Raw genomic sequence first — 20,460 nt, 5'->3', positions numbered from 1 at the left:
TTAAACGGCACTGCTAATATTTTAGGAATATGAAAATTATTGGAAATTATTGTCGCATCCTTGACAACTTTCGTTTCAATAAAGCTTATTTTGTGAAATCAAACACCTTGGTATAACTTGGTGTAACTGATTCCATATAATCCGAATACTAATATGAATAATCAATTATTATCTAATGTAACAACTGAGGAGACTAGTGTTAGCTTCTTGTTCTGGTAATCGAATAAATGTCATTCACCGTCCCCGAATGTTTTAACGAAAAATACTAACAACACTCCCCACCGCTCTTGATTCTGATTGGTTGTTGCCAGTCTGCAGGAAAGCAATATCGCGCAGGAAATAAATTGTGTGACTAAATTCACACAATATTTTATTTATTTTATTTATTAAAACTTTTTGCACAACAAAAAAGAAGATTTTTTCAAGTTAGAACCATTAGATACAACAAACTTTTTAGCTTTATAATATTAGCATATATATGTATGGAAAATTACTCCAGACCAACTCGACTGCTGGGCTTACCAAAAACACTTAAATTTCAATTAGGTCATTCGGTCGACGTGCCTATGTGTTCTAATATGTATACGAAAGTTAAAAGTAGTATAGTATGCGACTAGTATTATAAAGACAAAATCAATATTAAGCACCGTGAGGGTATCCAAAGAAAACTTTCGGACACAGTGACAGAATGTTGCACGTTTATATAGAAATTGATCAATTGTATTGAAAAGACACGAATAGCTAAAGCTTATTATTCGGTGCAGGATGACATAGATGATAAAGATGTGTGGATTTAGTGACGATGTATTTCATGCAAGATATTACCAATTTTGTATTTAAACATAATTTATGTTTTAAACAAAAGAGTAACTGCAGCAATTTTTGCCGATTCTTCTCTGTGGAATTTACATTCTAAATTGTCGCTACCTTCATTTTTAACAATAATTAAAAATTTAACTTATAATATGATGGGTTCGAAGGTTCTTTTGTTCTTTTGAAGCCTATTTGAACAAAGTCGTTTTTTTGAAAATGAAAATTTCTTTTGGCGCACATACATCGCTGTGTTTAGTATATTCAATTAATACGTTATTATTGTCATTATTAATTTAATAGTTATTATTATATTATAAATTGATTGCGATTGCCAATAAAGTTTTCACTTTTTTCAGAAGTGAAAGCTTAAGAACGCACACACTTTTTTTTTGTTTTTGATTTTGATCTAGTAAGAACGTATATGAGTTTCACACAGAATATTTTTTTTGGACGACGACTGTTACTCCACTGTCTACAAATCAATATTATATGATTATTATGAACTCAAATTTGAAAAAAAAATGTTTTTTGAAAGTTAGTTTGACATAATCATTTATGTTATATCTTCAATGGAGATCAATTGTACACGTGCTTCAGGGGCATTGCTTTCTGCGACTAAATACGCGTAGCATAAGAAATCAGTTACATAACAATGAACCTGAACGGATGTTACATCATACTTTACACGAGCCTTCCTCGATAAATGGGCTATGCAATATAAAAATAATTTTTCTAATTGAAATTTGCCACTAAAATTAGGTGTTTAAACAAACAAATAAACTTTTCAGCTTTATAATATTAGTATAGATTTCTATAAAAAAGGTAACATAATGGTAAAGAGATAAGTAAAATTCCTAATAATATTTGTAGCGTTCTAGGAAAAGATGTACAAACAGATGAACAGACATAATTTTAATAATCCTTTGACTTTTATTTTCCCTGTAAAGTTTATGCGTCCCTTTTAAATATGTCTAGACATATTAACTAGTTTGGGTTTGGGCCCACTGCTGGGCATGAAGAATGGGAACCTCACATGAAGAAGAAAGAGTGTAATCTATTAATACGTCGACGTGGTTGACACAAATACCTTGGAAATCCTTTCAAAACCTACACGGATTCCCTATTATAGCTAGGAAACGTCGAACCCAAGATTTTCCAGACAAAATAATTTTGTAGTAATATACACAGACATTTCCCATGTAATATATCGGAGTCCAATAACAGACAATATCCATAACGTTCCTGGATACAATATCAGGTGTAATCAGCATCCCAAATCTTTCGCAGATGAAAATAGCAAATATTGTTCTCGACCTCAAATTGAACAATGTTATCTGAAACCGGGATAAACAAGGTAATGTGTAAATATTAGCTGCCTTGAATTGAACCCTCGTCCTTTGATATTGACCTCGGCGGAAAGGTCATTTTAAATAAATAATTATCAACCCGTGAAAGAGGCTACAACGAATATTAAAAAAAGTATTTTTAGGTTTTTTAATCGATCGCCTTTATTAACTCTTAAGTTATTTAACAATAAATTCGAGTTTAGATTTTGACGTGATAACGTCTTATAAATCGATGAACACCGGCTGCCTGCACGATAAAATGTCACGTCACGCCTGAGCTTGAGCGCGTAAGCGAGAGCAAGCACGATCGGCCCAAGCATTGGCTTGTCATTTATCTCTCTTCTCGCGTGACGTCACAGCTAGAAGTTCGAATAAATAAATGTTAATTTATCTAAAAAAAATCATCATCATCATCATCTTCCTGCCCTTATCCCACTTATGTAGGGTCGGCACAACATGTTTTCCATGTTGTAATGTGATTTGGCTTGTATATTTTACGACCGGCCGCCTGCCTGACATCAACCCTCCTTGGGAAATTTAAGGTAAGAAGAAGGATAGGTGAGAAGGATTTATGTGAGAGAAGGATCTGGGGTTACGGATACCAGTGCCACGGATCACGGGGAGGGGTGTGTGACACTAGCAGCTAGAGTAGTCCGGGGTCGCGTACCCGTAGCGGTTCCAACTAGTTATCGGATAGATATCTAGTGGCCCCACCCTCTGGACCATCTAAAAAAAATGTAATTTTCAATTAATTCCTTCTTAGTATTATACAAAATAATGATAATTCAGTGATAATAATTCAATTCAATTCATAAAAGTATGCAATTTTTCATCAATGTTTCTTTACAAAATGAAACTATCGCCCAAAACCCGACCTTACAGACAACAAATTTTTTGTTGCTTGACTGCAATACATCGATGGATGGCTTTTATTACTAAAATGTATTAGTGATTTTATAAGTTGATGGATGAATGGGCTGGATGAGGATTGCGAAAAAGCGGGATGTCTGGCGTGGACTTGGGGAAGCCTATGTCCAGCAGTGGACTACAATAGGCTGAACTGACTTATTGACTGACTTATAAGTAGGTTTATTGGTATCTGCCAGCCCGCAGTAGAGCAGCGTGATGGATTAAGCTCCAACCCTTCTCTTACACGGAGAAAGAGGCCTATGCCCAGCAGTGGGATGTTACAGGCTGAATCAATTAAAAGTGGTAACTTTCGTGTTAAACGTATAGCTAAATTTGTAATTATTCGGTGAAGTATTTATTATATTCTTGTTTATTTTTCAATAGAAACTATATTTCGTTCTACATCCTCTAACTCTTTATGGTTCTAGTCTCGATATTGGCTACGTTAAAGTCTGAATTTTTTTTTTTTTTGAAGACGCAAACAAATAATGCTATTTATTTATACAAAATATTATACATATTTACAATTCACAACTTAAGAACTAAATATTTACAGATAGTTTTGGTATAAATCATGTCTGCGTGGAATTGTGCCAAGAATGCTGGCAGCATTTCCCCGTTGAATCGCTATGCCGATTCTCTGGGCAAAAAATGCACAAGCTCTCTTGTCACCAGTGGAGGCCATAAGGCGAGGTGTTATCTCATTTAAAAATTTTTTAGCACTGCTACTCCAAGGTCCAAGTGTTTCGACTGCAAATGGCACAAAGATGTAATTTGGAATTAGTGACGAATATTAATTAAGTCTGAAATAATTTGAAGAAATATTAGTATTGTTTACGGAAGTTGAAATGAAATTTAGTCTGTCTCAATTGTATGTAGTATGCGCACCGCTTGCTTTTGACGACATTCGACTATTTATGATGACGATGAAACATTTGTGATAGCGAGGTTTTTTTAAAGTTTCAATTTTATAAACAGCGCTCAAAATGAAAAGAGAAAATTATCCCTATTGATAAAATAATTGAAACGTATGACAAAGAGACCCGAAAATAAATCCTTTGAACAATTGTTTAAAGGTCACCGGTTAGACAAACATGACGTCACAAAATGACGTCAACAGCCGGAAAGATTGTCTAGATAGGATCGAAGACAGCAATAATGTACAGTTTATCTGGTTTATATCTATTTGCTTTGGCTTTGGTTTTAATTGACTTAACGAAATGGGGGATTCTAAATTCGACATTGTTTTATCTCATAACTTCTTGTGTATCAATGTACCGATTTTGATTATTCTTTTTTTAATAGATTTCATTAATTGATTTCAAATTTTGTCAATTTATTTGTTAAACGTTTTCTGCTAGTATATATTTATTTTCATGAAATTCTATTTCTGAAAATGTTTCCATGTTATAAAAAAGAATTCAACTGATCGTGTTCGATTTGAATTGATTTCAAATTTCGAACGAATGTAGTCAGCACCGTCAGAAACCTGTAAACCATTCATGAAGTTAGTCAAAGAGATACGTACATATACGTACCTAATATCACTTTCTGGAGCTATAACTGTGATATACAATGTGTAACAAGGTATGCGGGAGTAGTCTAGCTGCAATTATAATAAAGCAAAAAAAGCATTTCAGAGTAATTTGAATTTTGATATTTACGTTTAAACTGGGCAGTAATTGTTGAGCAATTTTTCTTTAGTTTGTAAACTGTAAATATATATAAAAAAAAAATTTGAAATAACAATAATATTATTAAATCATTTTTATTTTCTTTCACCTGCTTCTATTTCAGTATTTGAAAATTGCTAAACCGAGAAAATAGACGTTTTTATATTCTACCGATGCGATGTGCTAAGTATTCGTGAAACTTACATATACCATAAAATAACGTATTTACACAAAAAAAAAAAAACGAGCGTGCTTTAATCACACGACTGAAGTAAAACTTACGAAACGTAACTCACTCTCTTTCTATCTTCACTAACTTATATCTCTCTCTCAACTAATGTTAAGATATACATTTTCATTTTGTTTGATTTTTTTGCTACCTTATCTTTCTTTTATTATTGTCGAGTTTTTTTTAATTCATTTATATTAATACAAATGTATTATTATTTTTGTAAATGACATTATTTTGGCTTTCGTTAAGTGTGTCTATCACCTTATACCAACCTACTCCCCGTTTATTCGATAAAGCGTTTTTAAGCGCTATATTTCACTTATTTACTTTACGAAGTACTTTTTATGACACGCCGTCTCAATGATTAAATCAAATTTGACTTTTACAAACCCACAAAACTAATATTCAAGTTTTCTAACTTACTAAGTCCGACGCTTCGAGATCCACGGCAAACTTTTCAAAAGCTGCAGCGCTTAATCTCTATTCATCTTCTTGTATTATGCAAACTGTTTATCGTCGAGATTGAAGTTTACTGTACATAAGTCCGTATCGAAAACGTTTCTACCGGATATTTTGTTATCAAATATATCAAAATAAATGTATGTCTTCATTTAAATAAACTTTTATATCAGCCCTAGTTTAAGATCCATCTTCGAAGATTCCGCAATGCTTGAAGACAAGTCTTCGAGCAATGCGTCCTGCCTGTGTTAACATTCGAAATTTCTTTCATTTTTTAACCAACTTCAAAAAGTAGGTTTTCAGTTCCACCTATTTTTAACTAATTTCGTCGTTTATGAACCGGTTTTGCTAATTCTTTTTTTGTTCGAAAGGAGATATTCCAAGGGTAGTACCACGATAAGAAAATTAGGATCTGAAGATAGTATCTCAGAGAAATCGAGGGGAATCTTCGATATAATCGTAGTGGCAACTATTGTTTTTACTCGTTTGCTAGCAAACACAATTATTATGAAACTCGTGGGTGCGTTTTTAATAAAAATAAAATTTTCAAATTTGATTAAATATGGCCTGGCTAGGAATTTTTCCGTCAACCCTTTCACGATTTTTATCTAATATAGTAAAATAAATATAAAATAATTTTCATCCATTAAGCATATGGGTGAAGTTCGTCTCTGATTCGGCTTTTATATTATACAGAATTTATGGCAGACTTCAAAACAAGAAGGAGGTTATATTCGATTTTTTTATTTGTAGCCATATAACTTTCTATTCTTTAATGGCTATAACTTAACAAAATCAGTGAAACAAACTCACACATGTTACTCTCCCAAAACCACGAGATATGGTGTGTGCATAAAGGTCCTATTGTGCTTGCAATATATACATTGTGATGCGTCTATAATTACTGCATGAACTATTACTATATACATATGTTCTAAGATGATAGAATTATTATTATTACCTTTGTTATTAATTATCAATAGGCTGAAGATTCACAGACGATAGAACACATGAATCGACAAACAGACATACACACACACACACACACAACAATACGTTACGTATGGGTCATGTTTTACAAAAACAGCTGCCCGCTACTAAGATAAGCAACTTAATGCTTGTGCTATAACACTGTTATAGCTATACATACCACGAATCAGAGCGGGAATAGAATTCATAACCTTCGGAGCAGAATGTATGTGTGTGTGTGTGTGTGTGTGTGTGGCGCGACCTCATGAAGTTTGCCCATAGTTACCACGCAGGGCAGGCGGGTTGGTGACTGCAGGGCTGGCTTTAATGCACCAAAGACGCTGCTGTTCATCTTCGGTCTGTCTATTTAAAACCTATAGTTACATGATTATCCTGGCATCGATCAGCTTTAACAGTTCTTAGTTGGTAGTGGTACTGTGTTGTCCCTTAATCGCCTCTTACGACACCCACGGGAAGAGAGGGGGTGGCTATACCAATATATATATATATATATATATATATATATATATATATTCTATACTGTCGTAGCCCAGCACAGGTAAATAGACTATTCAAGACAAAAAAAAAAATCAATTCGAACCAGCAGTCCATGAGATTGAAACCAACTTTTCAACTTTATAATATTAGTAAGGATTAAGTCAATATTAGTTGCTGGTGTTTTCTCACAGCGCTCTAACCTCGTACCACACCAAACTCTCATAATAGTCCGAGTCATTAACGTACTGGTATCAATTATAGCCCGCCAGCTGCAAACGCCCTGTAATTTATATGATATACACATAATATGCTTATAAATAGTTAGGCCCAATCAGGTAGAGAATTAGGGTTTAATGATATGATCTGATATGGATTAAGGGATAAAACATATGAACTGTAAATGACAGGTGTCTGTGTGGTAGGCAAGCATTGATACAATGTAACACTTCTAATAAATTTGGTTAGCTTTTAGGAGTATATAGTATTGATACTAATGTATTATTTAATAATGCATAAATAAATAATTGCTTAGTTTTCAAATTGGATGTATTATTTTTAATGGAATGGTGTGATATAATCCTTTGAAATTGATTTAATGGTCAGCTGTAAAGGTCAGTGTAAACATATAGTAAAATATGTTTCAAAAGAAACAAGAAAGAAAATTTGTTTATTAGGATCGTGTAAGTAATACAGTAATCACAATAAAACATAAATCAAAATCAAAAACAGCTTTATTCAAATGGGCTCCAAGAGCACTTTCGAATCATTTTTGAATATCATATCAAAAATTGACCGCTCCAGCTCATCCATTCACTTTCGAATCGTCATTTTACAAATTAAAACTTTAAAAATAAATTATTATATTTGTAGAAGTAAAGCTACCACCGATTCAGAATGTAGATTCTGCAGAGAAGAATCTGCAAGAAACTCCGCAGTTACTCTTTTGAAAAATAATATGTGTATATAATAATATAATAATACTCTGTTTTAGTACAAAATTAGTAACATGTTGCATAAAATGCAGCGTCATTAAGTCCACACATATTTATCAACTATGTAATCCTGCACCGAGTAAATAAGCTTTATATATTATTATTTTTTTAATAAAAACTTTAAATTTATGTTGAGACAATTCCAAAATCGTTTGTGGGATTTTATTATACATGCGAATACCATGACCCAGAAAGGAAACGTTAACTTTGAGAATATATGTATATTACATTAAAGAAACGAGCGCTGACATTTAGTCTATAATGGCATGCAGCGGGAACTGTTGGACACAGGCCTCTTTCTCGATGTAGGAGAAGGGTCGAAGCTTAATCCACCGCTGCTGTACTGTGGGTTGGCGATATTTACGAGTAACGATTGCTAAGAGGTCTCTTTTATGAACAACTGGGACCGACCGTTTAAGGTGCTATCCGAGGCAAAGTGGGAAGACCCACGAGGACAGACAACAAGACCGGAAGTAAATCTTTGTACAAATGCAAATATCTATCTCGAGCGGTAGAACCCGTAATCGCCGGTATGCGAATCCCCACACGGCGCATGCACTACTACATCAGAGCGATGTCCAACAGAAAAAAAACAATAAACGCCAAAAGAACACTTCTTTTTAATCCATTAAAAGATGGAATAGGAAAAAAAAGGAGGCCAGTTAGGACTCAGTATCGATATTGTTCTTGGCATAAAAATGTTCGTTAAAAAATGCTCTAAGAAAATACCAAGATGTATAAACATTTTTGAATATCATATCAAAAATTGACCGCTCCAGCGGGGTTCGAACCCGCGTCTCCGACGTACCGTGTCGGAGACGCGGGTTCGAACCCCGCTGGAGCGGTCAATTTTTGATATGATATTCAAAAATGTTTAGAATTCCTAATGTGGGTAACACAAAAATAAAATCTTAGATATTAAAAATAGCACGGTGTCGTCTCCTGTCAAAGATTTTCATTGTAATATGAAACTTTGAATAGTTACGGGTTTCTGTAAAGAGCTCACTATAGACGGCGCCACGGTTCGCTTAAACCGTAATTTAAAATTATCATATCGAAAATTTCGCTCGAGCGGGTGTATCGTTCCATAGCTTAATTGGCTAGAGCGCCGACACGGTACGTCGGAGACGCGGGTTCGAACCCCGCTGGAGCGGTCAATTTTTGATATGATATTCAAAAATGTTTAGAATTCCTAATGTGGGTAACACAAAAATAAAATCTTAGATATTAAAAATAGCACGGTGTCGTCTCCTGTCAAAGATTTTCATTGTAATATGAAACTTTGAATAGTTACGGGTTTCTGTAAAGAGCTCACTATAGACGGCGCCACGGTTCGCTTAAACCGTAATTTAAAATTATCATATCGAAAATTTCGCTCGAGCGGGTGTATCGTTCCATAGCTTAATTGGCTAGAGCGCCGACACGGTACGTCGGAGACGCGGGTTCGAACCCCGCTGGAGCGGTCAATTTTTGATATGATATTCAAAAATGTTTAGAATTCCTAATGTGGGTAACACAAAAATAAAATCTTAGATATTAAAAATAGCACGGTGTCGTCTCCTGTCAAAGATTTTCATTGTAATATGAAACTTTGAATAGTTACGGGTTTCTGTAAAGAGCTCACTATAGACGGCGCCACGGTTCGCTTAAACCGTAATTTAAAATTATCATATCGAAAATTTCGCTCGAGCGGGTGTATCGTTCCATAGCTTAATTGGCTAGAGCGCCGACACGGTACGTCGGAGACGCGGGTTCGAACCCCGCTGGAGCGGTCAATTTTTGATATGATATTCAAAAATGTTTAGAATTCCTAATGTGGGTAACACAAAAATAAAATCTTAGATATTAAAAATAGCACGGTGTCGTCTCCTGTCAAAGATTTTCATTGTAATATGAAACTTTGAATAGTTACGGGTTTCTGTAAAGAGCTCACTATAGACGGCGCCACGGTTCGCTTAAACCGTAATTTAAAATTATCATATCGAAAATTTCGCTCGAGCGGGTGTATCGTTCCATAGCTTAATTGGCTAGAGCGCCGACACGGTACGTCGGAGACGCGGGTTCGAACCCCGCTGGAGCGGTCAATTTTTGATATGATATTCAAAAATGTTTAGAATTCCTAATGTGGGTAACACAAAAATAAAATCTTAGATATTACCAAGATGTATATTTAATCCACAATTAAGGATTAGATTTAAGTCCTTGAAAAAATTACAATTCGTCCTTCAAAAGTAGTAGAAGCCTGTCCAAGAGACTCATTGTTACAGCGTTCTTCTGTAAAGGGTATTGTGTTCTTGAAAAGTAAAAGAATTGATCCACTTTTTGTATTAAGCCATTGTGCAAAAGTTGATTTAGTTTGTAATAATATTGCCAGAAAGATCCTTTTACGTATTTTAATTCACAGTCGTATGACAGTCGACTGTTACCTCTAACAAGCATTAAGTTGCCCACTTTAAGAACAGACGACCGTGTGTGTGTTATAAGATATTGATTGATTATTAACAAAAGAAGCACAAGATAATCATAAATATTTCGAAGTCCCTTCAAAATTTTGAAAAGAAAAAATCTAATATATAAAATTCTCGTGTCATGGTGTTAAACATTGAACTCCTCCGAAACGGCTCGACCGATTTTAATAAAATTTTGTCGGTATATCGGGTAGGTCCGAGAATCGGCCAACATCTATTTTTCATACCCCTAAGTTATAAGGGGGGGGGATTAAGCGGGTTAATAACATATATGGCAAAACAACGTTTGCGGGGTCAGCTAGTATATTCTAATCATCTCGTTAATCATTCTGAATCCTACCAATAGATGTATGTCTGTATGTTTGTTACTCTTTCACGCAAAAACTACTGCACTGATTTTAATTAGATTTGGTACGTAGATAGATACGATTTAGATTACCACATTGGTTATTCTTAGTCTCGACGTTCCTACGGGATTGGAAATTACGAGAGTGAAACCGCGTATCGCACCTAGTAAATAATAGCCTTAAACGACTATATTAAAGATAAATAGCCTTAAACTAAAAATGGAATTTTATTTGCGAGAAGAAATCTAAACAACGTCATAATAAAATGGTAACAACAGAGGTTCGAGCAATAAAAATAAAACAACATTTTTACATTATAAAATCAATATCGCTGATTCGCCACCAAAAAATCTTTGTTAATAAAAGAGTTCAAAAGAGAGAAAAGGTTTTATGAAAAATAAACATTGTTATCTAATAATAAAAAAATATATCGATTTGATGAAAGAAATTAAAAGAATTCTAGCTCGCTGACGAAGGAAAATTATTGCCTTATACTCACTTTTACTAGCTAATATTATAAATAGAAAGACATGACACGCAGATTCTTCTTCGTCTTGAATAGATTTGGTAAGGCTGATAGTTCCAAACTATCGTGTTCAAACCTTCTCAGATTTTAATTTAACTGAGATAGGGCACAGCAGGAAGTTTCGTGCTTAAAATATGGAGCAGCCCGACTGGGGTAGTACCTCGACCTTACAGAAGATCACAGCTAAATAATACTGCTTTCAAGCATCTCTGTGTATTGTGCGTAAGGTGACCAGAGCTCCTGGGAGAAATTGGGAATAGGATTGGCAACGCACTTGCGATGCTTCTGGTTTTTTAGACGTCTAGAAGCTACGGTGATCGCTTACCACCAGGTGAGACGTATACTTGTTTGCAGACCTAGTTATATATATAAAAAAGCAGTAAACTAATAAAATATTAGTTTATTCAAACAGATAAAAACATAGTATCATCATTGTACTTTGGCATATTTTTGCTTTACCTATAAAATAGTATGTTACGAAGTCCAAAGGAAGTCGATTGAATACGGGCAGTCAACGTTAAAAAGCCTCTGTTGCGGGAACAGTAAATCATGAAAATGTACCGACATTATTTTGAGGACTTTTTTTAATATCGAGAGATTATATCGGGGAAAAATAATTAAAAATGTACTGAAGAGAATTGCGGTTAATTTATTTCATCAGCTAGCGTTAACCTCTTTGCAGATATAAGTTAATTTTAGTCTGTGTAAATACATAATATGGTAGAAATATACGTTAAGAAGACCTACAAAAACCAGACTAGGAACAAATAACACATACCACGTGAATGTTTTAAAATTTATACTTAAGCTCATACTAAAATTAATAATAATAATAATAATAATAAAGCCTTTTATTTCCGAGAACCAACAAATAGTTACATAATACATGTGTTTATAAAATCTAATCTAAATCTATCTCTTGACATAGGCCTCCTCCAGTGATTTCCATTGAGCTCTGTCCTGCGCAACTCTGGTCCACAGGTGACCAGCTGTCATTGTGATATCGTCCACCCATCTTGTTTTCTGTCGTCCGCGCTTCCTCTTTACTACATACTACTTTACATACTACTACTTTACTCAGACTAAAATTACACTTCTCCAAATAATGCTTTTTTAATTGATCAGCCTGCAATACCCCATTGCTTAGCATAGGTCTTTTTTTAATGTAGCTGAAGGGTCCCGGTAAGGAAGGGGAAATTATTTTTACTATGATAAAAATATAGCATAAACATTCTTTAGAAGCTGTGAATACTATTTCAATTTAGCTTGAACCCGGTAAACGTGTATAATGTTAACAAGATTTTGTAGTTCCTTGTATACGTTTAATTAGATTCATTTTCTTAATTACTCGAGCAAAGCGTACCGTTTGGAACATCTACGCTTATACTTAGAAAGAAGATCCCGTTTGTTACTAAAGTGCCCTCCATTATGGGATGAAAAATGTGTTAAGATATTTCTTATAGTTACTAAGCAATGCTGTGAAAATTTTGGCAGTTTTAACACAATCGACTAGCCGTTAGGTATTAACCGCTATGTACTTAGGTTAGTTAGTGTTCGAGCCACATCAATTTAATTACATTTGAGATGTATTGTTAGTCAGAATATTTGTTTTAAAAATTAAAAATTACATTATGTTTTTTAATTTGCCTACTTGTTTATCTACGCAGGTAAATTTCGCGACTACCTTTTTGGACAGTAAAAGTAAAATGAAGACTTATTTTTTTAAATGTTTTTTACTTTTAATTAATTTTCTACCTTTTAGTTCATCATCATCATCATTACAGCCTAAACAGTCCACTGCTGGACATAGGCCTCCACAAGTTTACGCCAAAAATAACGTGAACTCATGTGTTTTGCCCATAGTCACCACGCTGGGCAGGCGGGTTGGTGACCGCAGTACTGGCTTTTACCTTTTAGTTATCGCTGGAGAATTAAAAAAAATCATTTCATTTAAAACCTATAATGTAGGCAAATAGTTATTCCGCCATCTTTAAAAGTATGCTACATTGTATTTAGAGTAGCTTCACTTAATTTTATCCTAACAAACATACATACTTTACCGTGTGGCTACGGTACTAAAGAATATAGCCACCACCTCTCTTCCCGTGGGTGTCGTAAGAGGCGACTAAGGAATAACACAGTTCCGCTACCTCCTTGGAACTTAAAAAGCCGACCGGTGGCGGGATAACCATCCAACTGCTGGCTTTTAAATACACAAGCCGAAGACGGGCAGCAGCGTCTTCGGTGCGACAAAGCCAGTACTGCGGTCACCAACCCGCCTGCCCAGCGTGGTGACTATGGGCAAAACACATGAGTTCACGTTATTTTTGGCGTAAACTTATGGAGGCCTATGTCCAGCAGTGGACTGTATAGGCTGCAATGATGAAACATACATACTTACATACATTACATTTATACAACAAAAAAACTAAATATTATCTACAATTATGATAATCATTAAAAATTACCTAGTAAAAATATCATAATTTCCATTCGCTACGAGTCTGCGAAAATAAATAACCTATTTCAAGAAAGAAAAAATAAATAAATTAAAAGGCAACAATTTCTTGCCTTTTTTTTAATTTAACTAATTCCATTTTACGTTGTTTATTTGTCGTCGTAAAGAAATTTGTAGGCATAATCTAAATCATCGTTATTATTCGAGTCGGTGGAGCGAACTTTAGGACAAAAATATTATTTTCGGATTGTGGATCGCTTGAAACGAAGTCAAAAGGGTTATTTGCGATCGCGAAACTCGGCTAGATAACCATTTTATTTATTATTATTAGATTTACTGCTATGCTATTGTGATGCATTCGATGGTAAAAGAGTAAAAATAAAAATATCTTGCGAAACTCAGCTAGATAACCATTTTATTTATAGATCTACTGCTACGCTATTGTGATGCATTCGATGGTAAAGTAGTATGTATACCTTTCATTTTAACTGAATAATGTTATCCAGTTAGAATGAAAGGTGGGCCTATATTTGCTTATATTTTAAACAGGTAAGTAATCCTCAAAAGGCTTATTAATCACAATATCTTAGGACATAATGCAATAGGGGACAGAGAGATAATATTAGTGTAGCGCAAGTGCAGTTTAATGCAAACTGTCGCATGTTGTATTCTAGTTTTGACAGATATTAGGGTAAAGCTTTAGATTAAGAACCGTCGAATTATCTAAGCTCAAAATTTGACCGTTTATCAGCATAATTTCGTTACAAAAAAAATAACGCTAACCTATCTAACTTCCAAATTAGACCGTTTATCGACATAATAATTTCGTTACAAAAAAAAAGTAACCTTAACCTATCTAACTTCAAAATGACGGTTCTTAATTTAAAGCCTCGCCAATAGTAGTATATGTACAAATATATTTTTTTCTGTCTCGGTGTATATCCTCGCAGGTTTCTTTGTGCTTCATCTTATCGTGAATGTCTCCCTTGATATCCAGGATCCCAGTTCCTATCACAGATATTCATAGTTATTGTAAATAATGATAGAAAAGATGTTGGATTAGGTTTCATCTCTTATCATACAGGAAGAAGAGAAATAAAGAAAAAAAAACGTTTCACTGAATGCTACGGCATATTAATAAAAGCTTGTGAAATAATAACAAGAAACAGACACTTGATGCTGCATAACTGGAGAAGAAAAGTGGTCAAATTCAGCCTGTGCTTATGATTTAAAGCCGCAGCAGACACGACAAAGAAAAGGGAATTTCTTAGTTATGAGATAATTTGAAAATAAAAAAAAATAATAAAAACAAAAAAAATAGATTAAATTGGCCTTCATTTATCAGAATTAAATACTGAATACGTAAAGTAAGTTTACAGCAATAAATCTGAAAAGTAACACTGATTCAAAAAGTACAAAAGTCAATTTCGCCCCAAACATTTCTTGACTTTCCTCTACGTTCATACTTACGAGTGCAAAAATTTTCGCCGAATTTAAATTTACGATTTCATCTTTCCGTTCGAAGATTGGAAGAATATGGAAATTTATTTTCCCCTTTCCAAAAGTCGTAACAAATGGGTCCTTTCTAGAAATCCCTAAACATTTCTTACACTTAGTAAAAATTAAAAAGAGACAATAAATAAATGTTTATATTTTAGTGGAATTGGATCTTTTAACAGACCATTTATCAGATGTCTCATAAAATGTAGAAGTGAATAAATATAACTCAGTTGTGTCAACCGTCGTATGATCCCAGCCATTTCGCGCTTGGGCGATTTCTATACAACAATGAATCCTAGATAAATATTGTTAGAACTAGATTTTTAGGATATGTTACAAGACTAATACAAGTACCATTTTATGTCCCATTTCATAACTTTACTTTTTTGTGGAGAATATTTGTCAGGTGAGGTTGGTGATGTTAGATTAGTTAGATTTGGTCGCGATTTCGAGTTTTATTTGTACAGTTCAGATTTTCCTTTTTATTGATCACTAAGTGGGCATACCATTGTAGCGACATCTACCTCGCGACATATAAACTAGAGAAAACTGACATATTCTACATCGCGCTATCAAAGTTATCAAAGTGATTGAGTATATATACGAGCACCCGACAACAACCAGGGGGGGGGAGCCCACCAGACACAACTCCCGTCTGGTCGGAGGAGCCTTCCTTTGCGATGGCCGACGATAACATCACAACCTATTCCTCGCAACCCCAAACTGGTGACTCCGACGTGATTCTCCACACTCCCCAAACCATCATTTTACCTCTATGATAATTTAAAACTATAGCCAAATTAATTTTAACTTTTGTAGTCTTTTCTGAGCCTGTGTGCTATTATTAAATGTTTAATTTTGAACTTCATCATCTTAAGCTTGAACTATTCTATTAACGTCAAGAAAGTCATAACGCGATTTTGGATTCTACTTGTAGGGCATTACCTTAAAATAGTTACAAACTTTTAAAGTTAAAATAGTGTCTAGATGATCGAGCGAAAATTTTACCCGTCATAATATTATCAAGTATTATAAAACTTTTCTCTATAACCTAGCCCACGCAGCGTCAAGAGTTTCACATCGATTTGCCGAGACAATGACACTGTCGGGTTTTGCTAGTAAATCACTCGAAATTCTCGGTTTGTTGAGTCCCACGCAATTTTACGCCAACATGACTTCTATATAAGAATTGTTTTTGTTTGATCGTGATAAATTATCGCATTGAAAATGTAAATACACTATCATTAAGCGCTGATGATGAATTTTTATTGTTCCATAATGGCAATATTTTTGAAAGGGTTTTTGTTTGAGTTTTATATATAAGTTTGCGTAAGATTTGAATTAGTGATGATGCTAATTTCTAATAATTTTCTGGGTTGTATCTCTAAAAATTCTCATCATCATCATCATTTCAGCCTATCACAGTCCACTGCTGGACACAGGCCTCCACAAGTTCACGCCGAAAATAGCGCGAACTCATGTGTGTTGTCCATAGTCACGATGTCGCGCAGGCGGGTTAGTAACTGCAGGGTTTGCTTTGTCGCACCGAAGACGCTGCTGCCCGTCTTCGGTGTATTTCAAAGCCAGCAGTTGGATGGTTATCCCACCATCGGTCGGCTTTGTAAGGTCGACACCCACTAAAAATTCTATGTACGATTAAGTCGGCAAACAAGCTTACTACCCACTTGATGGTAAGCGAAAGCTATCGTAGGTTATAGACGCCTGCAACTATCAGAAGCGTCGCAACCACGTTGCCGACCAACAACCTTACCGAAGAGCTCTGCCCACCTTACTCACAGAAACACAACACTACCCTTGAGCAGATTTATTTTGGTGAGATCTTCTGTAAGGTAGAGGTACTACTAGCCGGGCTGCTCTAGATTTTGAGCAAGATATTTCTTGCTGTACTCTACCTCAGCAAGTAAACAGTCTACAAACAAACATAATGCATAACTACGTGTAAGATAAGATTTTGTAATCAGGTAAGTAATCCGTTTGTCAATAAGTCACTAATGAAGGTTGAGGTGCTGTTAGGATAGGCATGGCGTTGCTTCCGAAATATATTTTCAGGTTCAAGGCCCGACACGTTTCATCTCATCGTGCAAAAGAAATCCACTTCTTTCTTGTATCTTTTCTTCCAGATTTTGCTACCCTTTCAGCTACTTAACGTAGGCCAGGTTTTACTAATATTACTAACATCATAATTAATGTAACTATTATCAATCAAAAATCTATACAAATAAATAAAATTGGAGTGCCTGTTTGTAATATTAAAATAACCGCTTTTTACTAAATGCATGTGAATGTATACACGGTACATATACCAAAATGCCATTTTTTACAATTTTGTCTGTCTGTCTGTTTGTTTGTTCCGGCTAATCTCTGAAACGGCTGGAACCGATTTTGACGGGACTTTTACTGACAGTCTGACAGATAGCTGATGTAGTAAGGAGTAACTTAGGCTACTTTCATTTTAGAAATGTATTTATTTTATAACTCTGCGAACTGGACAACAACTTTTTTGTTAAATTCCACGCGGACAAAGTCGCGGGCATAGCTAGTAGTATATAAATTTACTGGTATATTGGATCGGTATTATAATTTTAACTGTTCAGTTTCAAAAAATCAATATTTTGATAATTATCGAACGAAAAGGTATTAGTTATTGATCCACTTATGTAACTGTACCCCTCCGTTTTACTGGATTTAATTATAGGAAACAACATAGAAAAATTACCTATCCAACACAAAAATAATTATTCAATTCTATATTCCCTGAAATAATTAGTGTATTATTAGTTAATTTATTCACATTTCTAACCTTTCGTAGTGCCAAAATAACTCAGATAATTGCGCCAATGACACGAAGAATGGAACACATACGGAGATTGATTAACTGATTGATTCAACCTTTAAGGTTCGAAAAAGATTGTTAGCTTATATCCTTAAGTATAATAAAGCCTAACAAGTATTTCTAAAAATACCTTGCATTCACGTTCATTTCGAATAGCTCCTGTTTGCTAAGCTGACGATTCAATCATATAAAAAAATAACAATGTTTGTGTAAAAAGGTAGCGCGTATTAAGCCTTTGTAAATATTGTAAGGGTTTAAACACACCAACGATGGTGTGCAAAATGAATTTGATTGTATTCTAGAATTAATGGTACAGATTCAGTCACAATACCGTATATATATACCTGACCGTATATATATGTATACAGGGTGTCCCAGAAATCAACGTCAAGCCGGCAATGAGCGATAGGCCAATTGATGGTGGTTATCAGAAAAATAAGAAAAAAAATATTTATGAATAATTTAAAAAAATAATGGCTTTTTAAAAAAAATCGAGAAATTGACACCCTGTAACAGTCTTTCAAACTTTGTGACTAGAAACCTTGACTATGCTTTGTTTTTTTTTGTGTAACGGGTCCCTGAATAACTGTTTTATTAATTGTAATCTAAAATTAATACAAAAATGCCTCAGCTTTAGAAAAACACCATTTTATTGCGCAACCATTACGCAAAAAAGATAACAACATCTATCTTTATGTGACTGTCTTGTAAAAAAAATGTACTACGCTCTTTTGGCAAGTGGCTTTAAAAGATGGCGCATTTAGTCTGGATTCTAAAATGGTACTACATTTAGTAGTTTACACTTATAATTCGGTAGGAAAAAAATGTAAACCAAATGAAAGTTAATTATTTTTATATCACTCAAATTGCTATGGACCGCGTTTGAGTACGAATGCTATAATATAGTGACCCTATTGTGCCGTGTGTGAGCGAGACAGACAGTCATAGTATTGTGAAAAGGTGGCGCATTTAGTCTGGATTCTAAAATGGCAGTACACTTAGGAGACTACACCTAACATTCGGTAGAAAAAAAATGTAAACCAAATGAAGGTTAATTATTTTTATATCACTCTAATTGCTATGGACCGCGTTTGAGTACAAATGCTATAATATAGTGACCCTATTGTGTCGTGTGTGAGCGAGACAGTGGCACTAGACTTAGAAGACTGTTACCTAAATTAGGACAAAAAAAATACGGTTGAAATAAAATTCAGTTATTGGAATCAAAGTTTATTCATTCATAACAAATGTTCGAATTGTTTGCCTTCGGCCGAAATGCAAGCCCTACATCTTCTTAAAAAAGAGCGGTTTACAAGACGAGCGTACCTTTTCGAGTTGATCTCTTCAACAGCTGCCGCAATTTTTTCTCGTAATTCGTTTAAACTTTGACGTGGTTTAGAATATACTTTTTCTTTTAACGTTCCCCAGTAAAAGAAGTCGACTGGATTTAAGTCCGGTGAACGGGCTGGCCACGAAATTGGACCAGACCGTCCTATCCATCTACCTCGGTATTCTAGATCGAGAAATTCTCTGACTGAGCGAGTATAATGTGCTGGGCAGCCATCTTGTTGAAACCAAATGCTTCGGTAAATGTCAAGTGAGACGTCTTCCAGTAAATTTGGTAAATGGTTTTCTATAAAATCCAGATAAACCTCGCCGGTCAAATTTTCTGGTAACTCGAATGGCCCAATAATTTTTCCATTTAAAATGCCGGTCCACATATTTATTTTAAAGCGATACTGAGATCGATCTTCTCGCATTAAGTGTGGATTTTCCAAATGCCACTCGTGCAGATTATGCAGATTCATGTATCCGTCTCTTTTTAGGGTAGATTCATCGGACCATAGAATTTTGTTTAAAAATTGCGGATCTTCCCTATACTTTTGCAACATCGTTTGACAAAATGCAAGCCTTGCAGGGTAATCCTGGGGCAGGAGACTTTGTACTCGTTGTACATGGTACGGGTGAAACTCGTTTCTCTTTAAAATTCGGTGTGCTGTACTTTTTGACACCCCCGTCCTTGCTTCAATTAAACGGACTGAGGTACTCGGGTCGTAACTGACTTCTTGCAAGACCATGTCTTCATTAGAAGTATTCGGTCTTCCCTCACTAGTCACTTGGTTGGGACTGTCTGTCTCGCTCACACACGGCACAATAGGGTCACTATATTATAGCATTCGTACTCAAACGCGGTCCATAGCAATTTGAGTGATATAAAAATAATTAACTTTCATTTGGTTTACATTTTTTTCCTACCGAATTATAAGTGTAAACTACTAAATGTAGTACCATTTTAGAATCCAGACTAAATGCGCCATCTTTTAAAGCCACTTGCCAAAAGAGCGTAGTACATTTTTTTTACAAGACAGTCACATAAAGATAGATGTTGTTATCTTTTTTGCGTAATGGTTGCGCA

The sequence above is a fragment of the Melitaea cinxia genome, chromosome 23 (genome assembly GCF_905220565.1).
Source record: "Melitaea cinxia chromosome 23, ilMelCinx1.1, whole genome shotgun sequence".
Classification (NCBI taxonomy): Eukaryota; Metazoa; Arthropoda; class Insecta; order Lepidoptera; family Nymphalidae; genus Melitaea; species Melitaea cinxia.
The sequence above is the reverse complement of the archived record's forward strand: the minus strand, read 5'-3'. Positions refer to the sequence as shown.